The sequence below is a fragment of the Dermacentor albipictus genome, chromosome 1 (genome assembly GCF_038994185.2).
Source record: "Dermacentor albipictus isolate Rhodes 1998 colony chromosome 1, USDA_Dalb.pri_finalv2, whole genome shotgun sequence".
NCBI classification, from domain to species: domain Eukaryota; kingdom Metazoa; phylum Arthropoda; class Arachnida; order Ixodida; family Ixodidae; genus Dermacentor; species Dermacentor albipictus.
This window is the reverse complement of record NC_091821.1, coordinates 21,147,464-21,171,181: the sequence shown is the minus strand read 5'-3', so window position 1 is coordinate 21,171,181 and position 23,718 is coordinate 21,147,464. Positions and strand designations below refer to the sequence as shown.

Below are 23,718 nucleotides of genomic sequence, written 5' to 3'. Positions count from 1 at the left end.
AGCGGCAATGCGGTGGCAAAAGCGAGCGGGATGACGCCGACTAAAGGAGGACCGAATAATGTCCCTCCTCCAGACGAGCCAGAAGCAACACTAGACAGCGTCATTGCGGCCCAGAAAGAACGTGAGAGCTGCCAGCCGGCTACTGATACTACGGAGGCAGCGGAAAATGACAACGCGACCCCTGCGAGCGCCCGCGTCGAAAGCGTCTCGGCACCGGTGAAGAGGTCCCAGCAGCAGGAGGAGAAAGTCGACGGAAAGGTCAGCGGTGACTCCTAGCCACCGCCCGCTAAGACGTTTCCAGGAAGACGCTCCACCCTCAAGCCTAAGCCGAACCTGGAGGCTGACCGTAGGCTCACCCCGAAGCCGACCAAAGACGAACTCGGACGACGGCCACCGGATGGCCACGGAGGCGTCTAGCGTTCAGCTAGACGTTAAGGTGAGCACCATGCTCCGGGCCTTCTCCCCTCCGGTTTAAATCAGTAATGGCTACCGACCCGTCGCTTAGCCTCGGCACGCTAAACGTTCGAGGTCTGGCCGCCAAAAAGAAACAGAGTCAGGTTTACAGATTACTAGTGGACCACGACCTCGACGTTTTAGCCGTGCAAGAAACCAAGGTAGACGGCGAGGAGGAGACCTGAAGCATGGTGCAAAGGTTCACGTATAACTACTATGCCGTACTGAGCCACGCCTTAGGGACTTCGGCAGGGTGTGTGCTGTTCGTGAGGAAGCTCCCTGGTCTTGTCATAGATGGTTACTTCTCATGCACTTCTGGTCGACTTGTCTTTTGTGACTTCAGCTATTGTAATGTCCAACGGTGCGTGTTTTGCATTTATGCGCCTAATACTGTGCAAGAGAGTGCAAATTTCTTTTTGAGTTTAAAGTATCATTTCCATGTGCAAAAAATGATAGCCTGTGTAGGCGACTTCAACTGCGTATTGAACGCTGAGGATAGGTCTTCGCGTCGCGTGGTTTGTGACAAAAGTAGTGATATCCTGGCGCAGATTACACATGAATGCGAATTAGAAGATATCGCTGAGTCTTTTCGGACTGACAGAGACGTGATCTACACTCACTTTCAGGGCACTAGTCACGCACGCTTAGACCGTATCTATCTTTCATATGATTTAGTTGAAAAATGCCAGTGCTATACAGTTACGGCCATATCATATTCTGACCGCTGCCTGGTAAAATGCACGGTGGGTAGCAAGAAAGAACGAAACAAGTTCGTCTGGGAACTATGGAAATTGAATGCAGAGCTGTTACGGGATGAAACTTTTAACGAAAAGGTAGTGGCTGCTCTGAATTCCTTTGGAACAGACAGTTCTGTGAAATTTGGTTAGGAATGGGAATGGCTTAAAGAAAGCATTAAATTGACGGCAATCGAAAGAAGTAGCTTACTGCGATATGAAGAAAAGGCCAGAGAAAAGGATTTAACAACATTGCTGGAAAAATTTGCGAAGCTTGAATGCATGCAAATGCGCGACGTTAAGAAGAAGCTCGAGGTGTTCGACGAAGAGCGCTTCCGAGGTGCGCTAGTGCGCGCCAGAGCAGAAAGGCTATCATGCGGGGAAACGCCAACGAAAAGAGCACTGGGGCTGAAAAAAAGCACTCGAGACGAAAGCAGATTGAGGCTATCGAATATGAAGGGGTGGTATTAATGGATAACAATAATATAGGGCATGCTTTCTTTGAGCATTACAAAAAACTTTTTGCATTCACGCCTGTCAACATGCACGATTTCAAGAAATTATTTTTGCAACGAATCCTACAGCTGTCGATTGAGGTTAAAGAAACCTTAGAACGATCATTAACAGAACATGAAGTGATGAAAGCCATCGAAGACCTGAATCCTGGCAAGTCGCCAGGTCCAGACGGTCTTTGTGCTGCTTGGTACAAATAATTTAAAGGCCACCTAGCTCCTACCTTAACCGCCGTTTTCAAAGAAGCATACGAACTGAAAATACTTCCACCATCCTTTGGCCAGTCCCATACAGTACTAATACCGAAAACAGAAGAGACCGAAAAGCTCAAGCAACTCTCCTCCTACAGACCCATAGCGCTGACTAACTGCGACGACAAAATATTGATGAAGGTGCTGGCACGGCGGGTGCAGTCAGTTATTAAACAAGTAGTTGGCCCACACCAGACGTGTGGCATCCGCGACAGAACCATTTTTACTAATATCCATAGGATGAAGTGCGTGTTGGAGTGTTGTGACGCCATGTGTGATGCAGTAGCGATCCTCCAGCTTGACTTGGAGAAAGCGTTTGATTGCGTTTCTCACGAGATATTGTCCATCATCCTTGAAGATGTTAATTTTGGCCACATAATCACTGAGGGGGTGACAATGGCGTACCGGAGTTGCTATACCAGACTTATAATTAATCAGACGTTGGGGGCCCCCATTAACGTGAAGCGCTCCGTTCGCCAGGGTCAACGTTACTAGACTAGCTTCAGTTGTAAAACTCCCCGCCCGCGCGCTTACAGCCGCTGAGACCATGAGTGGCTCATACTCCCTTAAGCAATGACTCATGCCCCCGTAAACGCGGCGTCCCCATTACGACGACAGATGTGAAGTGAAATTCTACGCTGGAAAGATGAACGGCCACGCAGCCCGCTGTGGAAGACGAGGACGAGCGCGGGAGCAGTGGCACGAGCGCGTGCCGTTGATTTCGCAGAGAGTTCCCGGTCGGCACGAGGAATAGCTCTGTTTCACGCCGAGCAAAGTGTCGCATTGCTGGGAGCACAGAAAAAGTGGTGCGCCGAACTGTCGACATCGTTCCGATAGCAGCTCTAAAGCCAGGTACGTTGCACGTCGGCATCGTCTGCTGATATTAAGAAACTGGGCGAAGGCTACAGTTCGACGGATGACATGTGTTACGTTCTACCGGCCAAAGGCCGGCAGCTACGCGATAAAATCCTGGCCGATTCGCAGAGCAAAAAAGACGGCGCTTTATTTCCAGCTCGGAAATATATATATAAGAGAAAAGAGAGAAAGAGGGACCATAGACGCATGCGCGGAGAGGCGCACGTGGCTCCGAATAGGTTATCTGCAGCATTCCTTTCCCCTAGTAGCCGTAGCGCTCCACTGGCTTTCTGGTTCTTGTGGAACGACGAAGGTCAGGAAAAGGCCTTTCGGGAGGGTCTTGAGCCTCGTTTATCGGTGCCCCTAAGGTCGTCGGAGGCGATTCCTCAGGACTTGATATTTCTCTGCTTCCGTCTGTGTCTGATGAACGCTTCCGGATCTGGTCGACATGTCGTCGAACGACACCGTCCTCGGTAGCCACAGTGACTAAACGGGCACCACTCGTCGATTTTACTTTGCCTGGTGTCCACTTTTCTCCTATGCCGTAGTTGCGCACATAGACGGCATCTCCAGGGGCGAAGTACCAACTGGCGGAATCAGCCGCTGGATCCTTGGGCTTTTCGTGGCTCCTGGGAGGAAGACACATATCTAGTCTTGTACGCAAACGGTACCCAAGAAGAAGTTCAGACGGTGAAAACCCTGAAGCCTGTTGCGAATTTCGGTAGTTACAAAGAATTCTAGCCAAGGCAGTTTCCAACTCCACACCAGGCATTCTCTTCAAGCCCTCCTTGATAGTTTTCACTGCCCGTTCGGCGAGACCATTGCTTTGAGGGTGATAAGGCGGGGTGCGAATATGCTCGATTCCATTTTTCTGCACAAATACAGCAAACTCTGAACCGGTAAAGGGCGTACCGTTATCCGTAACTATGGTGCGGGGCAAACCGAACCTGCTAAACAAGGTTCGCTTGCAATCGGCAGTTGCATTAGCGGTTGCTCGAGATACTAGAATGGCTTCTAGCCAATGGCTGTGTGCGTCGACGATTACCAACAACATCTTGTTTGCAATGGGCCCTGCGTAGTCGGCATGCAGCCGTGACCACCTCTCTCGCGAAATCGGCCAGCTAACGGGGTTCCGCGCAGGTGGCATGGGCAGAGCCTGCACACAGCTTCGACAGTCTGAGACCATTCTACAGATGTCTCGATCTAAACCTGGCCACCAAAATCTAGCCCTCGCCCTTGTCTTCATGGTAGACGCCCCCTGATGAGACTCGTGCAGCATTCAACAGTTTCCCACGCGCCTCCCTTGGTATCACCACACGATGGCCCCAGTACAACAGCCCCTTCTGTACAGACAATTCGTGTCGTCTTTTCCAGAATTCCGCCATTTCTCTGCTGTCATCTTCTACGACGGAGGGCCACCCTTCAGTCACGTACCTGCATATCGTCTGCAAAAAACCGTCAGCTGCTGCGAGTGCTTGAATCTCCTGGTGGGAAACCGCTGACTGGTCCCATTCGTCTATGCTAAGCACCATTTCCGACAGATCTTCGGTTTCCGCTAGCGGCTCCTGCAGCGATTGAGGCAAACGGCTTAGAGCATCAGAAATTAGCATCTGTTTGCCAGGTTTACAGATCAGCTTGTACTGGTATGCCCCGAGCAAAAGCGCCCAGCGCTGAATTCGGGCTGCAGCCATGACAGAAGTTTGACGATCCTGTCTGAGAAGGCCCAACAAGGGGCGGTGGTCCGTTACAAGCGTGAAATCCCGTCCCAACAGGTAATCGCGGAACCGTGTCACGCCAAATACCAGGGCTAAGGCCTCGCGCTCAATTTGGGAGTATTTTCTCTCTGCTGAGGTGAGCGTTCGTGATCGGAAACCAATTGGCCTGTCTTCGCCATTTATTCGATGGAAAAGGGCAGCACCGACACCGTAAGGTGACGCGTCGCATTCCAACATCAGCTCAAGCTGCGGATTAAAGTACGTTAGCACTGGGGCTGAACACAAAGCATCCTTGGCCTTCTGGAATGCCACGTCTTCTTTTTCGTGCCAAACCCATTTTGCGCCTTTTTCAAGAAGGCTGTACAAGGGTGAAAGTATAGTGGAAAGATTTGGCAAAAACTTGTTGTAAAATGTAACCATTCCCACAAAGGATCGCAACTCAGCAACATTTCGCGGTGAAGGGGCTAGCCTGATTGCATCCACGTGCTTCTCGAGTGGATGTAGCCCTTCAGCATCGATACGATGGCCAAGATATGTCACTGATTGTTCACCAAACTTGCACTTGTCGGCACGAAGCTTGATACCGTTCTCGCGGAAACGCTGTAGCACAGCTTGCAGGTTTACGTTTTCAGCCTCGCTGCTCTCGGCTATCAGGACGTCGTCTAGATAAGCCTGGGTCCCTTTTAGTCCTTGCAGCGCAGATTCAATTTTCCGTTGGAATATCGCTGGAGCTGATGCGATGCCAAACGGTAACCTGTTGTAGCAAAAGAGCCCCTTTTGTGTGTTTATCACTGCTAATTTCCGCGAATCTTCATCTAGCTCGACCTGATTGTAAGCATCGCGAAGGTCTAAAATACTGAATTTTTTTCCTCCACACAGGTTTGCAAAAATATCGTCTATGACAGGCAAGGGGTACTGCTCAACATCGCACACAGGGTTTAGTGTAACCTTGAAGTCCCCGCAAATGCGCACTGTTCCGTCCTTCTTCAAAACTGGCACGATGGGCGTTGCCCATTCGGAATGAGGGACTGGAGATATTATGCCAGCTGACACTAATCTGTCAAGCTCCTTAGACACTTTATCACGAAGTGCAAAAGGAATTTTCCTTGCCTTGAAGAACTTGGGGTTTGCTCCGGCCTTGATGTGCAGTCGGGCTGGCGGGCCTTTCATGAGACCAGCGCCTTCTGTAAAAAGGTCGGAGTGTTGCTGGAGCAGCGTCGGCACGTCCTCCAAGGCTTGTTTTGGCACAGGAGCCGTCGAATACACGCTCAGCACCTGAATGCGTTCGTCTTAATTTTTTCAGCAGGTCCCGACCGCATAGACTGGGGCCATTGCAGTCTAAAACTGTCAGACTGCACTGCACTGTTGTACCGTCGTAAGAAACTGGCATTGTCAGTGCTCCCAGAAGCGGCAACTTTCCGAGATAGCATGAAAGCTGCACTTCCGCCTTTTGTAGCTGCGGCCATCGGTGAGAGTGCAATTTGTAAATGCTCTTGGGAATGACACAAACAGGGGAACCAGTATCAATGTCCATCATTATTTCAATGCCATTCCACGCGAACGATTTCCTGATGGGCGGTATGAGAGAGCGCGTGGTAGTCAAGGACCAGATTTGTGACGCGCTGCTATCACTTTCTTCGCTTTCCGTCGCCTGAGCAGTTACTGCTAGCATTTTGCTTGGTTCATTTGCCGCACACATTCTCGCTAAACGCCCTGGCCGTGCACACTTGTAACATTTCCGCTTGATTAGTCGACAAGCATTGGTCTTGTGACCACGTCTACCGCAACATTTGCATTGTTGCACGCCTTGCGACTTCGCGCGCGATTCGTATTGCCCAGAGAGCTTTAGCAATCTTGCTTGTTCTTGGTCTGTAACAATACCTTGCGAATCGCGTTCAGCGCTCTCTGCGGCAAGGGCAAGAGCCTCGGCTTCTTCAAGATTCAGATCTTTCTTCGCTAGCAGCTGCTTCTGCACATTCTTGGATCTGACGCCGCACACAATGCGGTCCCTTATCATTCTGTCCAGCATAGTTCCAAAATTGCAGTTGTGTGCCATCTGCCGTATTGCCACTATGAATGCATGTACAGATTCCCCTTCTTGCTGGCAGCGATGGAAGAACTTGAAACTTTCAGAAATTTCATTCGGTACCGGGTCGTAGTAGCTGTTTAACGTCTGCACAACTTCTTTGTAGGTCAGGGCGTTAGGCTTTCGCGGGGCTACCTTTCCGTTCAAAATTTATATTGTCCTTGTTCCAAGCGCAGCTACCAGCAGGGCTCTTTGCTTAGCATCGTCCTTCACATCATTCGCTTCGAAATAGGCTTCAACCTTGACTAAATACGCCTGCCACTTATCTTTTTCGTCTTCAAATTCCGGTAGCCTGTGTGCCATGGTCGGTGGTGGGTTCCTTCTGCTTGGCTTCCTTGCTGCAGCAGAATCCTCGTCGCCACTGTTACGTTCTACCGGCCAAAGGCCGGCAGCTACGCGATGAAATCCAGGCCGATTCGCAGAGCAAAAAAGACGGCGCTTTATTTCCAGCTCGGAAATATATATATAAGAGAAAAGAGAGAAAGAGGGACCATAGACGCATGCGCGGAGAGGCGCACGTGGCTCCGAATAGGTTATCTGCAGCAACATGCTTGCTGAAATTCGCCGTCAACAACGAACCACAGAATACACCAACGCTGCACCGCGTGCTTAGTCCGGCCCGCCCGCGTAGCCGGCCAGTGAGGAAGTGAAGCCGGGCGCGACTGCAGCGCCACGAAGGCGCGGGCGGGTGGCGGTTCCGCGCAACGGCGCCGAGTTTTAAAACTGAAGCTAGTCTAGTAACGTTGGCCAGGGTTGTCCACTCAGTGCACTCCTGTTCCGTGTTTACATAGAAACCTTGTGCCAGGCCATCATCGAAAATGATGGCATTAAGGGGTTTCGTCTTCAAGCAGCAGAGGTGAAGTTATTGGCATATGCTGACGATGTGGCTGTATGCTGTAAAGTTACGCAAAGCGTATTGAACACTGTGAGTATGGTGAGAAAGTTTGGTAACGTCACTAATAGCTTTGTTATCTGGCAAAAATGTTTGGGGTTTTGGCATGGAACGTCGGCGTCTGCACCAGACCACTTTTCAAACATAAGCTGGGTCACGACGCCAGTTAAGTACCTTGGCGCACCTCTTGATGCCTACAGGGACAGTAACGAGTACTGGAAGGAGCGGACAAAAGATATAAAAGAAAAAGCGGACCGATGGAACGCCAGCCATTTATCAATATTCGCGAGAGCTACAGCGTGCAACATGTTTCTCGTGACAAAGATCTGGTACGTAATGCAGGTCCTACAGTGCTCTCGTATTAATGTGGAGAAACTGCACCGAGTGTTTGCTGTTTTCGTGTGGGCATCAAGCTGGGAGCGATGCAGCCGAGATAATCTCTTCTGGCGTGTGAAGGATGGCGGCCTGGGGTTGGCGCACCTCTTTTTGCGTCAAATAGTGAACAGGTTCCTCTTTTTGCGTGATGCAAATGACCCCTTTCTGCGCCCCGCGATCCAAATAAAGCTGTCAAGATCACTTCCTGATTTTGTTGTAGGTACAGAAATAATGCCAGGGCCACTCCGTGGTTTCTTTCGGGAAATAGTTCAGAGTGTTTATTTTTTGCGAGTTCGTTTTTCAAATGCATATTTGTGGAGTGTAAAACGGAAAAACTTATATCGGGATTTGTGTGACAGTGTTTTGCTTGTACCCATGTACAGAGCCGTGTACAGTGGAGGCCCAGGCCGAGCCGTATTCAAGAGAGTCAAGAAGATGCCAGTTCAACCAGCCACCAAATCTTTCTTCTTTAAATTGCATACCGGTACTATACCCGTGAAAATATTTCTCGAACAACGTAGGTTCTACATGCCATGGGGAACCCACTGTCTTATATGTAAAAAAACCAGAAAGCATAGATCACGTCTTCATCCACTGTTGGGAAGCGGTCTTTTTCTGGGACGTGTTGCAAAGGACTCTAAAAAAGGAGCTACCTACAGATCCACACGGAATCAGGTTTCTGCCAGTATACGACGACGAAGGTTTCCCGTACGACTTGGTCATGCTTACGGGCCTCCACTGTTTATGGCGCGCAAGAATGGCCGGCTACCATTGTGACCCGGATGCCCGACCGGCTCGTGTGTACTTCCGTGAATGTATGCAGCGGTATGTAGAAGTAAAGAAGTTGAAACAACCCGTTCGTGAGTGGCTGTCCAGGGTTGAACACCTGACAGCACTCAAGGAATTTTAAAACGACAACGCCGGGCCAAAGTAGCGGACGGCAACGACTGTAGATATAACTGTACTTTCTTCGGTTTTTGTAGTCATTCCTTTTTACTTGTTTGGTCTTTGTGTATATTATTTAAGGAATTTGTGTTGTGACATGTCGAGGACTGGCAATAAAGAAAAAAAAGTCGTGGCCGAGTGGTTAAGGCGATGGACTTCAAATCCATTGGGTGTAGGTATCTTTTTTTTTATTCGCCAGCCCTTCGTGAACGCGTATCATTGTGACGCATATGTATTGCGGCCTATATACGTAGTCGTGGCCGAGTGGTTAAGGCGATGGACTTGAAATCCATTGGGTTGTCCCCGCACAGGTTCGAATGCGGTCGGCTGCGTGTAGGTATATATTTTTTTTTTATTCGCCAGCCCTTCGTGAACGCGTATCATTGTGACGCATATGTATTGCGGCTTATATGCGCAGTCGTGGCCATTCTGCTTCCGGCAGCCGAGCTGAGCGGGCAGCGGAATCATGGGCTCCAGTGGAGCAGCGACAGCGGCTACTTTTGGCTGTGGAAACAGGTTTAGCAACGACGAAGAAACCGACTACCAATTTATTTTGCCTCAGCTGCCAAAAGGACGAATTGTTAATAACACCGTGTTTCTACATGGTGACGTACGAGCGAGGCCGTATAAGGTCGAGGACTTTAGGGATGCTCTAACGCCCACGGGCCTGCTACCGGAAGTTGTGTGCCTTGGGGCGTACCAAGTGAATCATGTCTGGGCAGTGACCCTCGGTGATGCTGCTGCAACAAAGCGACTGTTGGCCTTAAAAGAGATAAAGGTTAAGGGTCGGCGATGTGTTATCGTCGACCCACAGGACCAGCAGGTGAAGCTCCGGCTTCACTGGCTGCTACACGGCGTGGAAGACGAAGATGTGCGGACTGCGTTGGCGGCCTTCGGCAAGGTGGTTGAGGTGAGCCGGGAGAAGTGGCGTGTTCAAGGCGTTGCGGAGAAATGTTCGACCACGAGGACCGTTCTTCTCAAGCTGAAGGGCGGACTGAAAGTGGAAGATATTCCTCACCAGATACGCGTTGCAGGGGAGTTGGCCTTGGTGGTGGTACCCGGTCGTCCGATGCAATGCCTACGCTGCCAAGGCACGGGGCACGTCAGGCGGGACTGTAAGGTGCCGCGCTGCTCGCGTTGCAGACGCTTCGGGCACGTCGACGCCGACTGCGTCAAGACTTACGCTACTGCGACTAGCCCAGTCGCGAGTGAAGAGGCGGCAGTACACGTCATGGATGCAGTTGAAACCGAAGACGCTGCTAAGGGAGCCGGAGAACAAGTGCCCCCAGCGAAGACAAGTACCACGACGGTGCCGGAGGTCGCTGATGCCAAGGTCGTCCAAGTCGCTGAGCAGGTTACTGGGCCTGCAAGGGTCGACAAGGACAAAGATCCTGCGAAGGCAGGCGCTAGTGAAGTTGAACGGGACGACGACGAGTCAGCGATGCAACAGGGCGAGTACGCTGACGAAGGGGACCGGGCCGCTGGTCTCTGTGCCACATCTAAGCGCCCCCGTGACGAGACCGGAGACAAGAACAACGCGGCATCCAGCACTAGTGACGGGCCGCCGGCGAAGACGCCTCAAGGGAGGCGGTCGGTCTTCAAGCCTAAGCCAAATGTTCCGCTCGAGAGAAGGCCTGGTGACAAAGTGCAGCAGACGAGCACCACCGGGAAGACCGGCGGTCCCGGAGGCGGCTAGCCGAGGGCTGGTCGTGAAGGGTAAGCACCATGCTCCAGGCCTACCTCATACTTTAGTTCAGCATGGCTTCTAATCCGTCACTCGCTATTGCCACACTAAACGTAAGAGGGTTGGCGGCTAGGCGTAGGCAAAGCCAAGTCCTACGGATGGCCACTGAACACGACCTAGACGTTCTAGCTGTCCAGGAGACAAAGGTTGACGGAGAGGACGAGACCGGGAGCATGGCGCGGCGTTTCACGACTAGATATTATGCGGTCGTGAGCCACGCAGTAGGGACGTCCGCCGGTTGTGTTCTGTTTGTTAAGAAGTTGCCTGGCCTTGTTGTTAAAAACGTATTTTCATGTCAATCCGGAAGGATTGTTTTTTGTGATTTTGGTTTTCGTGACCTTGAATTCAGAGTCATGTGCATATATGCACCGAATGCTGTGGAAGAGCGCGCCTCATTTTTTGCGAACCTTTCCCAGTATGTTAGCACTGATAAGTGCATGGTTTTGTTGGGGGATTTCAATTGTGTTTTGAGGGCTCGGGATAGAGTAAATAATGCTGGTATTCGCGATAAAAGCAGTAGTGTGCTGACAAATCTAATTAGGGATAATGAACTGGACGATGTCTGTGAGTGCCTGGAGGGGGAGCGGGAAGTCATGTACACGCGATTTCAAGGTAGTAGTCATGCGCGGTTAGACCGCATATACGTATCGCAAGGCATGATTCCAAAGTTCCATAGTTATTCTGTGACACCAATATCGTTTACAGATCACTGCTTGGTGAAATGTCATATAGGCACGGAGAGGAAGAAAGTCGACTTTAATTGGGACCTATGGAAAATGAATGCCTTATTACTAAAAGACGAGCCATTTGTAGAGGCAGTGCATGAGGCCGTCAGGAAAGTGAGGAAAATAGTGAAACAAAAGCAGAGAAATGGGAATGCTTCAAACAAAACATAAAAATGAAAGCTTTAGAAAGATCGAGCTGCTTAAAGTATGAGAAGGAAATGAAAGAAAGGGGCTTACGAAAGACACTTAAGCAGCTGATAGCGCTTGAGTGCGAAGAGCCTGGGGCGTATAAAGAAAACGTGCGAACAATTAAAGAAAAAATCGAGCAGCTTGACAAGGAACGGTATGAAGGAGCGATTGTGCGCGCAAGAGTAAATGCAATAGTAGCTGGGTAGACGCCCACGAAAAGGGCGCTTGGACTTGAAAAAGCGCATGGTCGAAGGATTCACGTCGATAAGATTCTATGGAACAGCACAATTGCTGAAGACAGTAAGAGCATAGGCCAAGCGTTTCTAGACTATTATCAGTCGCTCTATGCGTTTCAAGAAGCGAATGTAGACGAGTTTAAAAAGGTTTTTCTCGGTCGCATGCCGCGATTGAGTGACGACACGAAAGAACGAATAGAAGGGAAAATAACGGAAAGCGAAGTTCAAAAGGCGATTGATGGCTTGAACCAAGGCAAATCGCCTGGACCTGACGGCCTGGGCGCTTGTTTATATACAGCTTTGAAGAAAGAACTGTCGCCGTTGCTAACAAACCTGTTTAATGATGCGTATGTTAACAAAGCTTTGCCGCCTTCCTTTGGCAAAGCGCATACCATACTCATCCCTAAGAGTGATCAAGTGGACAAACTTAGGCTAGTGACATCTTACAGGCCGATATCGTTAACCAATATTGATTATAAGATTTTTATGAAGGTTTTGGCAGCCAGACTTCAAAGCGTCATAAAGGAAATAGTTGCTGGTCATCAAAACTGCGGTATCAAAGGAAGGTCGATTTTGTCAAATATTCACACGATGCGGTGCGTGCTCGAGTGCTGTGACGTCACCTCGGGCGGAGTCGCAGTGCTCCAGCTCGACCTTGAGAAAGCCTTTGATTGTGTCTCTCATGATATTTTGTTTGCCATTTTCGATCAAGTTAATGTTGGTTCCATAATCACTGAGGGAGTGGCGTTGGCGTACAAGAACTGCACAACACGCTTAATTGTGAATAAATCATTGGGGGCCCCCATTAACGTCATGCGTTCTGTGCGTCAGGGCTGCCCCCTCAGTCCTCTATTGTTTGGGATGTACATAGAAACTATGTGTTTGGCCATAATTGAAAACGATCAAATACGCGGTTACAGCTTGGCAGACACTGAAGTCAAGCTCTTGGCATATGCAGATGACATCGCAGTGTGTTGTACAAGCAAACAAAGTGTGAAGGAAACGATAAGGGTAGTGAAAAATTTTTGCGATGTGACGGGCAGTAGAGTGAACTGGGGCAAGTCGCTTGGTTTGTGGCACGGAGAGTGGTCTTCGGCCCCGGACAATTTTGCAAATGTGAGCTGGATAAGAACCCCGACCAGATATCTAGGTGTTCCCATGGACAGTTACAAAAATAGCGATGAATACTGGACGAACCAAGCGAAAGAAACTAGAGAAAAAGCAGAAAGGTGGAACGGCATCAACCTGTCAATTTTTGCAAAGGCAACAGTGTGTAACATGTTTTTTATTACGAAGTTGTGGTACGTCATGCAAACGATGTACTGTTCAAGAGTAAACGTGCAAAAGCTGCACAGAGTGTTCGCGGTTTTTATCTGGGGCTCTACCTGGGAAAGGTGTAGCCTAACCAATCTGTTCAGGCACGTGAAGGAAGGGGGGCTGGGCTTGGCGCATCTTTTTGTACGACAGCTCGTCAACAGATTTTTGTTTTTTCGGGATGTGAGTGATCCATTGCTGCGTACGGTATGCCAGCTAAGGTTGAGAGGCGCTTTGCCGGCACTTATCGTTAGTACTGATGGTATGCAGGGAACGCTTCGGGGCTACCTTAAAGAAGTTGTGGATAGTGTGCGCTTTCTTTCTGTTCATTTTTCGTTTGATTATTTAAGTGAAGTTAAAAGGAAAGCATTATATAAAGATGTTTGCGACATTGTATTTCCAGTGCCATTGTACAGAGTTCTATACACTGGAAGACCAGGACAGGATGTCCTTAAACGAGTGAAAAAAATGGAGGTGCCTACGGGGGTAAAGACATTCTTTTTTAAACTACACACAGGGTCACTCTCGGTGAAGACATTCATGGAAGAACGGGGCTTCCTTGTACCCTGGGGATCTCACTGCTTGATTTGTAAGCAAGGTGAAACAGTAGACCATGTCTTCTTGCATTGCTGTGCCGGGGTGTTTTTCTGGGATGTCCTACAACGAACAATGAAGAAAGAGTTACCGTTAAACCCATATGGAATCAGGTATCTGGCGGTAAAGAATGAGGATGGGGTTCCCTTCGACTTAATAATGCTGAATGGCCTTCACAGTTTATGGCGTGCAAGGATGTCTGGGTACTACTGTGACCCGGACGCTAGGCCTGCGCGTACGTATTTCAAAGAAAGCATGTCTAGATTCATTGAAATAAAGAAAAGAGAAGATTGTGTACCCGCGTGGCTGTCGAGGATAGAACCTCTGACAGCATTGAGAGAATTTTAGTAAGACAACGCCAGTCCGTATTGGACTGATGGCATTCATCTTTTGTTGAAAATGTCTGTAGTTATGTAATTATGTTCTGTATTGTGTGCTCTGTACAATGTCGAAGACCGGCAATAAATAAAAAAAAGCGCAGTCGTGGCCGAGTGGTTAAGGCGATGGACTTGAAATCCATTGGGGTGTCCCCGCACAGGTTCGAATCCTGTCGGCTGCGTGTAGGTATCTTTTTATATTCGCCAGCCCTTCGTGAACGCGTATCATTGTGACGCAGATGTATTGCGGCTTATATGCGCAGTCGTGGCCGAGTGGTTAAGGCGATGGACTTGAAATGCATTGGGGTGCCCCCGCACAGGTTCGAATCCTGTCGGCTGCGTGTAGGTATCTTTTTTTTTTATTCGCCAGCCCTTCATGAACGCGTATCATTGTGACGCAGATGTATTGCGGCTTATATGCGCAGTCGTGGCCATTCTGCTTCCGGCAGCCGAGCTGAGCGGTCAGCAGAATCATGGGCTCCAGTGGAGCAGCGACAGCGGCCACTTTTGGTCACGGAAACAGGATCACCGACAACGATAATGAGTATCCGTTTATTCTGCCTCAGCTGCCGAAAGGACGAGTGGCATTTAACACCGTGTTTTTACACGGTGATGTACGTGCCAGACCATACAAGGTCGAAGATTTTAGAGACGCCCTACTGCCGACGGGACTGATGCCGGACGTGGTATGCATAGGGGCGTACCAGATCAACCACGTCTGGGCGGTGACCCTGACTGATGCCACTGCGACGAAACGCCTTATGGCCTTCAAAGAACTGCAAGTGAAGGGACGACGGTGCGTCATCGTGGACCCACAGGACCAGCAGGTGAAGCTTCGGCTTCACTGGCTGCTGTACGGCGTTGCCGACGAGGACGTCCGGACTGCTTTCGCGGCATTCGGCAAGGTGGAGGAGGTGAGCCGGGAACGGTGGCGCGTCCATGGCATGGGCGACAAGACTTCGACCACCAGGACTGTGCTCCTCAAGCTGAAAAGCGGCGTCAAGGTGGAGGACCTTCCTCATCAGGTTCGCGTCGGTGGAGAGTTGGCCTTGGTGGTCGTGCAAGGTCGACCCATGCAGTGCCTGCGCTGCCAAGGCACAGGGCACGTCCGCCGAGAGTGCAAAGTCCCGCGCTGTTCCAGGTGCAGACGTTTCAGCCACGCTGACGCTGACTGCGTCAAATCCTACGCCGCCGTGACAGGACCAGCAGCGAGTGACGTTGCGGCTGAGCACGTCATGGACGTGGTCGAAACGGAGGACGCCGCCAAGGGAACGGGAGACGTGGTTTCGACAGGGACACTCAGCGAGTCATCGACTGCCGGCGCAGAAGGCTCAGTAGCTGAGACTGCCGATAAGGCGGGCAAGCCGGTACAGGACCTCCTTGCAGTGAGCCGTCCTACGGGGGGCGTTAACGAAGAGGCGCCCGACAACGACACGATGGCATTGCTGCAGGACAAGGATGTCAACGACGGTGAGCGGACGGGGACTCTCGGTGCCCCAGTCAAGCGCCCCCACGACGAGACCAAAGAAAGGGACGGCGGTGCGACGAGCACAAGCGAGGGGCCGCCGCCCAAGGTGCCTCAAGGAAGGCGGATGGGCTACAAGCCCAAGCCGAATCTAACACCTGAAAGGAAACCTGCGGGCAAAACGCCATCGCCTAACGACACCAACAAGCCGGGAGGTCCCGGAGGCGGCTAGCCGAGGGCTAGTCGTGAACGGTAAGCACCATGCTCCGGGCCTGCTTTTCCCGCTAGTTGAAAATGGCTGAAATACCGTCCCTTATTATTGCCACATTAAACGTGCGAGGGTTGGCGGCTAGTCGTGGGCAAAGCCAGGTCCTACGGTTGGCCACTGACCACAACATAGAGACGTACTAGCCGTCCAAGAGACTAAGGTTGACGGAGAGGAGCAGACCGGGAGCATGGTGCGACGATTCACGCACAGATATTTTGCGGTGGTTAGCCATGCGGTAGGCACGTCCGGGGGGTGCATTCTGTTCGTTAAGAAACTGCCTGGACTGCAGATTCAAAGTGTATTTTCCTGCGAATCTGGAAGGATTGTTTTTTGTGATGTTCTGATATGTGAGGTTGAATTCAGTGTCATATGCGTGTATGCTCCGAATTCAGTGGAGGAGCGTATCTTGTTTTTTTCGAACCTTTCTAAGTATGTCCGTTGTGAGAAGCGCGTTATGTTGTTAGGGGACTTTAATTGTGTGTTCTACGAAAAGGGTTCTACTCAAATTGAGGACGACGCAACGAGCTATGGAAAGAAGAATGATAGGTGTAACGTTAAGGGATAAGAAAAGAGCAGATTGGGTGAGGGAACAAACGCGAGTTAATGACATCTTAGTTGAAATCAAGAAAAAGAAATGGGCATGGGCAGGCCATGTAATGAGGAGGGAAGATAACCGATGGTCATTAAGGGTTACGGACTGGATTCCAAGGGAAGGGAAGTGTAGCAGGGGACGGCAGAAAGTTAGGTGGGCGGATGAGATTAAGAAATTTGCAGGGACGGCATGGCCACAATTAGTACATGACCGGGGTTGTTGGAGAAATATGGGAGAGGCCTTTGCCCTGCAGTGGGCGTAACCAGACTGATGATGATGATGATGATGATGAATTGTGTGTTGAATGCCAGAGATAGTGAATAATGCCGGTGTGCGAGACAAAAGCTGTAGCGTGTTATCAAAACTAATAGCGGGAAATGAACTTGACGATGTTTACGAGTGCCTGGAAGGGGGGCGGGAAGTGACTTTTACTCGTTTTCAGGGCAGTAGTCACGCACGACTGGATCGAATGTACATGTCGTTGGACACGATTCCAAGATGCCATAGTTATTGTGTAGTGCCCGTGTCGTTTTCGGACCACTGCCTTGTAAAATGTCACATAGGTGTAGTGAAAACGAAACATGCTTTTAATTGGGATCTGTGGAAAATGAATGCCTTGTTACTAAATAATCAGAGGTTTGTAAAAGCAGCAAGGGATGCGGTTAATGAAATATTCGATGATGCAACGGAAACAATAACACAGAAGTGGGAATGTTTTAAACAGAAGGTTAAAATTAAAGCCATAGAAAGATCGAGTTGCATAAAATTCGAGAGGGAAATGAAAGAAAAGGGCTTATGAAGACTGCTTGAGCAACTGATAACGCTTGAGTGTAGAGAACCTGGTACGTACAAAGACGACGTGCGAAACACCAAGGAAAAACTTGAACAGTTCGACAAAGAGCGTTATCAAGGCGCCATCGTGCGTGCGCGAGCAGATGCACTAGCGGCAGGGGAGACGCCCACTAAAAGGGCGCTGGGTCTCGAGAAGGCGCACGGACGGCGAAACCACATCGATGAAATTCTAATGAACGGGACTGTCGTTGAAGACAATGAGAGCATTGGGCGCGCCTTTTTCGAGTATTACCAGTCGCTCTTTGCATATCAGGAAGCGAATGTAGATGGTTTTAAAGCGCATTTTCTTACTCGCATGCCGCGAATAAGTGATGATTTCAAAGAAGGATTAGAAGCCAAAATAACTGAGGGGGAAGTCGAAAAGCAATTGACGATTTGAACCCGGGAAAGTCGCCTGGACCTGATGGTCTCTGCGCTGGGTGGTATAAGGCATTTAAGAGAGAATTGGCTCCACTGTTGGCAGATGTATTCAATGGCGCGTATCAGCAGAAATGTTTGCCCCCTTCCTTTGGAAAAGCGCACACCATACTAATACCCAAGAGTGATGAAATAGATAAACTAAAATTAGTGTCATTCTGTAGGCCAATATCCCTAACAAATGTTGATTACAAGATATTTATGAAGATTTTAGCTACCACATTTTAGCTACCACACTCCAAGGCGTCATCAAAGAAATAGTCGGAGACCATCAAACCTGTGGCATCAGAGGGCGAACTATTTTTTCTAACATTCATAAGATGCGATGTGTTCTCGAGTGCTGTGACGTCACCGGAGGTGGCGTTGCAGTTCTTCAGCTCGATCTCGAGAAAGCTTTTGATTGTGTCGCGCATGTTATTTTGTTTGCCATCTTGGATCACGTTAATGTCGGTTCCATCATCACTGAGGGCGTGGCCTTGGCGTACAAGAATTGCACAACCAGATTAATTGTAAACAAGTCACTGGGGGCCCCCATTACCATTATGCGTTCAGTGCGCCAAGGCTGTCCCCTCAGCCCACTTCTATTTGCTATTTATATAGAGGCCATGTGTGTGGCAATTAATCAAAATGACAAAATACGTGGTTTTAGATTAGCTAGCAGCGACAGAAGTCAAACTACTTGCGTATGCAGATGACATCGCAGTGTGTTGCATAGATAAACCAAGTGTAACCGAAGCAATATCTATAGTCAAACACTTCTGTGAAGTCACGGGTAGCAGAATAAATTGGGGCAAATCCCTCGGGCTGTGGCATGGGGATTGGCTGTCCGCACCAGACTATTTTGCGAATGTGACCCGGGTGAAAACTCCCAAGAAGTATCTCGGAATTCCCTTAGACAGTTACAATAGCACTGACCAATATTGGAAGAACCAAACAAGTGAAATTAAAGAAAAAGTAGACAAATGGAAAGCTACTAACCTGTCTGTTTTTGCAAGAGCGACAGTTTGTAACATCTTTTTAGTCGCCAAGGTATACTACGTTATACAAGCGTTATATTGTTCTACAGTAAATGTGAAAAAGCTGCACAGAGTGTTTGCGGTGTTCATCTGGGGTTCAACCTGGGAAAGGTGCAGTCGAACAAATCTGTTCAGAAGAGTGAAGGATGGGGGTGTGGGTTTGGCGCATCTTTTTGTTCGACAACTAGTAAACCGATTTTTGTTTGTCCGCGATGTGCGCGATCCTTTTCTGCGCACCGTATGTCAACTCAGATTGACCGACGCATTGCCGGCACATGTTGTCAGTACGGCCGGCATGACCAGAAGACTTCGTGGCTATTTTAAGGAAGTGGTAGACAGTGTGCGTTTTCTTACTGTTCGTTTTTAAAGTGATTACCTGTGTCAAGTGAAAAGGAAAACGCTGTATAAAGATGTGTGTGACATTGTTTTCCCAGTGCCGTTATAAAGAGCCATGTACAGTGGAGGGCCAGGACAGGACGTCCCTAAACGGGTTAAACGCATGCAGGTGCCACCAGGGGTTAAATCCTTCTTTTTTAAGCTCCACACTGGAACCCTGTCCGTGAAGACGTTTATGGAAGAACGAGGCTGTCTCGTACCCTGGGGTTCTCACTGCTTGATCTGCAAGAAGCCCGAAACCATAGATCATGTGTTCTTGCACTGTTGGGCTGCTGTGTTCTTCTGGGACGTCTTGAAGCGAACCCTGAAGAAAGAATTACCTGTAAACCCCCAAGGGATCAGGTATCTGCCTATTAAGGATGAAGACGGGCTCCCATATGACTTCATTATGTTGAATGCTCTCCACTGTATATGGCGGGCGCGAATGGCTGGGTACCACTGTGATCCCGACGCGCGGCCGGTCCATATATATTTCAGAGAATGTATGTCGCGGTTTGTTGATGTACAGAAAATGCAAGAATGTGCACCGGATTGGCTGTCGAGGCTAGAAGCTCTCACAGCCATGAAGGAATTTTAATTTGACAACGCCGGCCCTATACGGACGGATGGCATTATTGTAATTTTTTTTTCGCCTTTTTGGATTTCTGAGATGCGTGTAATATTTGTATTGTCTGTGTTATGTCAAAGACCGGCATTAAATAAAAAAAATGCGCAGTCGTGGCCGAGTGGTTAAGGCGATAGACTTGAAATCCATTGGGGTGTCCCCGCACAGGTTCGAATCCTGTCGGCTGCGTGTAGGTATCTTTTTATATTCGCCAGCCCTTCATGAACGCGTATCATTGTGACGCAGATGTATTGCGGCTTATATGCGCAGTCGTGGCCGAGTGGTTAAGGCGATGGACTTGAAATCCATTGGGGTGTCCCCGCACAGGTTCGAATCCTGTCGGCTGCGTGTAGGCATCTTTTTATATTCGCCAGCCCTTCATGAACGCGTATCATTGTGACGCAGATGTATTGCGGCTTATATGCGCAGTCGTGGCCGAGTGGTTAAGGCGATGGACTTGAAATCCATTGGGGTGTCCCCGCACAGGTTCGAATCCTGTCGGCTGCGTGTAGGCATCTTTTTATATTCGCCAGCCCTTCATGAACGCGTATCATTGTGACGCAGATGTATTGCGGCTTATATGCGCAGTCGTGGCCGAGTGGTTAAGGCGATGGACTTGAAATCCATTGGGGTGTCCCCGCACAGGTTCTAATCCTGTCGGCTGCGTGTAGGTATCTTTTTATATTCGCCAGCCCTTCATGAACGCGTATCATTGTGACGCAGATGTATTGCGGCTTATATGCGCAGTCGTGGCCAGGGCAGATTCCACTTCCGGCCACCGAGCGTGACGGACGTGTAAATCATGGGCTCCGTCGGAGCGGCTTCAGCGGCCCAGACGGGCCGCGGTAACAGGATTTCTGCCTCGGACGACGAATATCAAGTTGTTTGGCTAGTCTGCCAACAGGGCGTTTTGTTTTGAATACCTTTTTTCTACACTGTGATATCAGGGCTCGCCCATACCGGGTGGAAGATTTTCGCGATGCGCTAGCTCAGTTATCGCTCCTGCCGGAAGTGGCTGCTCTCGGGTCCTACCGTATGAGCCATGTATGGGCCGTGACCTTCAAGGACAGCGACGCAGTGAAAAAGATTGTCAGCGTTGGAGAGCTGCAGGTCAAAAAGGGCCGGTATCTCGTCATCGACCCCGCCAACCAGGACGTACGCCTGAAAGTGCATTGGCTGCTGCCCAGCGTTCCTGACGAAGACGTACGTGTTGCCTTCGCGCCGTATGGAAAGGTCACCGACGTCGTTCGCGAGTGCTGGCGGGTTCACGGCGTGGCTGATAAGAACTCAACAACAAGGCTGGTTACGCTGAAGCTGAAGCCGGGCGTAAAGCTCGACGACCTTCCGCATCAGGTGAGCGTCGCCGGGGAACTAGCGCTCGTGGTTGTGCCGGGCAGGGCTCCTCTCTGCCTACGCTGCCGCGGCACGGGCCACGTTCGTCGCGAGTGCCGTATTCCACGTTGTGGTGCCTGCCGACGCTTCGGTCATGAAGACAGTGCGAGCGCACGTACGCTAGCGTGACCGGACCTGTGGGCAACGAGGACAACTCTGCCCTACTCATGGACGAGGCGGACATGGAAGACACGTCGTCCGCGGCGGGTGAAGCAGCTGACGTCGTGGCAAAGCCGGCGGTACGTCTTGAACCGCAGGAGAAACAAGTCGCTCAGGCTATTGCCACAGTACACCAACAAGCGACTGCAGAGGGCGCCGCGGCCATGCCGAATGCTGAAGAGAAGACCCCACCTGAGACGGAGGTGACCTCCTGCCTCGTTGAACCTGAAGGCATGGACACCCTTACCGGCCCAAGTAGCCAAACGACGGGGAAACGGCCCCACCACCAGACCGTTAGCCGGACGGCGAAACAGGACGGCAGCGGTGGATACGAGCCACCGCCCAAAGCGCCAGGTATAAGGACGTCGACCTTGAAGCTGCGGCCGAATATTACGGTCGATCCACGGCAGGCGGATAAACCGCCTCCGTAATTCCGTGCTGTCAAGTTCGAGTGGGGTAGGGGGGTTGGTGAGTGCAATGGCCGTCAGCCTGAGCGCTAGTTTTTTAGAACCTTGCCAGGAAGGGGGGCCCAAGTTGCACTTGAGTGCCCTTTCCGGAAGGTCGAGCTGCGTCTCCTTCAGAGGCATTAGACGTGGTTATCGGCGCACCTTTATGAGCACTCACCCTTGTGTAACTGTGATGGGCACCATTATACCGTGTAGCCATGGCGGTTAATATTGAAGGAACGCTGCAAAGTGTAATTAAAACATTGGTAGGGCCGCACCATACTTGTGGCATTAAAGGCCGCAGTATCACAACAAATGTACACGTGGCTCGAAGTGTGCTTGAGTGTTGCGACGCGATTGGCGACCACGTCGCGACGATGCAGATCGATTTGGCAAAGGCTTTCGACCTCGTCTCGCACAAGGCTTTGTTCTGCATACTGGAACATGCGAATGTTGGTAACGTCATAACGGAAGGCGTCATGATGGCGTACAGAGAATGCTCAACGCGCATTATTGTTAATGGGGAGCTCACCGATAGCTTTCGCGTGCGCTCGTCTGTGCGGCAAGGATGCCCGCTGTCGCCCCTTCTATTTGCTGCTTATCTCGAACCCCTCTGTTTGGCGATCTGAAATAACGAGCGCATAGCAGGCTATCGGCTGCAGGCAGCACACGTTAAAATCTTGGCATATGCCGACGATATCACGATTTTCTGCACAAACAAAGCGAGCATTAAGGAGGCCACGACTGTCGTTGAAAAGTTCTGCGATTCGACTGGAGCCCAGATAAACTGGGATAAGAGTTACGGCTTCTGGCATGGTAGTTGGAAAGACACGGCGGAGGCCCTTTATCGATTGAAGTGGTCGTCGTTACCAACGCAGTACCTGGGTGTGCCTCTCGGAAGTTACTGTGAACCTGAATCATACTGGCTCGATCAAGCTTCGAAAGCAAAGGAAAAGGCTGACGGGTGGAGAGGAAAGCTATTGTCAATGATTTCTAGAGCCACTGTCTGCAACCTCTTTTTAGTATCTAAGATATGGTACGTTATGAATGTGTTGTGTGCTGCGAGGGTAAGCGTACAAAAAATTCACCGAGTTTTCGCTACATTTATTTGGGCGTCTACCTGGGAGAGGATGAGTCGAACGAACTTGTTCCTCCCTGTCAAGAAAGGTGGGATCGGTCTAGCTCATTTGTTTCTGCGACAAGTCGTGTCACGTTTTGTGTTTTTACGGGATCAAAACGATCCGTTTCTCCGAACGGTGATACAGCTACGGCTGTGTAGACATATTCCAGGATTCATTGTTTCGACTGTTCACAAAATGCCAGGAGCTGTGACTGGTTACCTGCGTGAAGTGGTATGTTCATATAGGATGTTGAATGTACGTTTTTCACAGCAATACCTGTCAACCGTTACAAAGAAAAGACTATACAGAGATCTCGTGGACACGATGTTCCCTGCACCTTTGTACCGTCTTCCACACCGTGGAGGCCCAGGACAAGACGTCCTAAAGAGAGTGAAAAAAATGCCAATACGGCCGTCAGCTAAATCTTTCTTCTTCAAATTACACACAAACACACTTCCCGTTAAGACCTGGCTTCATGAAAAGGGTATATTCATCCCCTGGACCACCGACTGCTTATTATGCAAAAAACTGGAAACCATAGAACATGCATTCCTAGACTGCTGGGACGCCATCTTTCACTGGGATGTTCTGCAGAGAACATTAAAAAAACACTTACCCCTAGACCCATATGGAATACGCTTCTTACCGATTAATAACACCGAGGATGTCCCGTATGATCTTATTATGGTCCTGAGCATCCACGCAATGTGGAAAACTAGACTGCAATTCCAAAACGGAGACATTGTTGTTCGACCGGCTCGGAAAAATTTCATTGAGAGTGTCGTGTGTGTGAGAGACGGTTTCAAAGCGCTGCCTGATCCACCGCAATGTATCTCTGTATTTGATGAATTAGCGTTGTTGAAAAGATTTTAGTACCGTGTTGACCAAAGTGTGGCTCACACGTTTTATCCTTTGTAAACCATGATTTAGAACGTCGAAGTCGGCAATAAAGAAAAAAAAGCGCAGTCGTGGGCAGTGGTTAAGGCGATGGA

The 23,718-nt window shown here is 49.9% G+C and overlaps 7 non-coding genes across 7 annotated transcripts; all 7 read left to right on the top strand.

Annotated features, from left to right (window-relative positions):
• The first annotated feature begins 9,069 nt into the window (after window positions 1-9,069).
• On the top strand, window positions 9,070-9,151 carry TRNAS-UGA (transfer RNA serine (anticodon UGA)). Its single transcript has one exon. It is a non-coding gene; the product is annotated as a tRNA-Ser (tRNA).
• A 4,947-nt stretch (window positions 9,152-14,098) lies between these two features.
• TRNAS-UGA (transfer RNA serine (anticodon UGA)) lies at window positions 14,099-14,180 on the top strand. Its single transcript has one exon. It is a non-coding gene; the product is annotated as a tRNA-Ser (tRNA).
• A 77-nt stretch (window positions 14,181-14,257) lies between these two features.
• TRNAS-UGA (transfer RNA serine (anticodon UGA)) lies at window positions 14,258-14,339 on the top strand. The gene has a single exon. It is a non-coding gene; the product is annotated as a tRNA-Ser (tRNA).
• Window positions 14,340-19,715: 5,376 nt separating this feature from the next.
• On the top strand, window positions 19,716-19,797 carry TRNAS-UGA (transfer RNA serine (anticodon UGA)). The gene has a single exon. It is a non-coding gene; the product is annotated as a tRNA-Ser (tRNA).
• Window positions 19,798-19,874: 77 nt separating this feature from the next.
• Window positions 19,875-19,956, top strand: TRNAS-UGA (transfer RNA serine (anticodon UGA)). The gene has a single exon. It is a non-coding gene; the product is annotated as a tRNA-Ser (tRNA).
• A 77-nt stretch (window positions 19,957-20,033) lies between these two features.
• Window positions 20,034-20,115, top strand: TRNAS-UGA (transfer RNA serine (anticodon UGA)). The gene has a single exon. It is a non-coding gene; the product is annotated as a tRNA-Ser (tRNA).
• Window positions 20,116-20,192: 77 nt separating this feature from the next.
• Window positions 20,193-20,274, top strand: TRNAS-UGA (transfer RNA serine (anticodon UGA)). Its single transcript has one exon. It is a non-coding gene; the product is annotated as a tRNA-Ser (tRNA).
• Window positions 20,275-23,718: the final 3,444 nt, after the last annotated feature.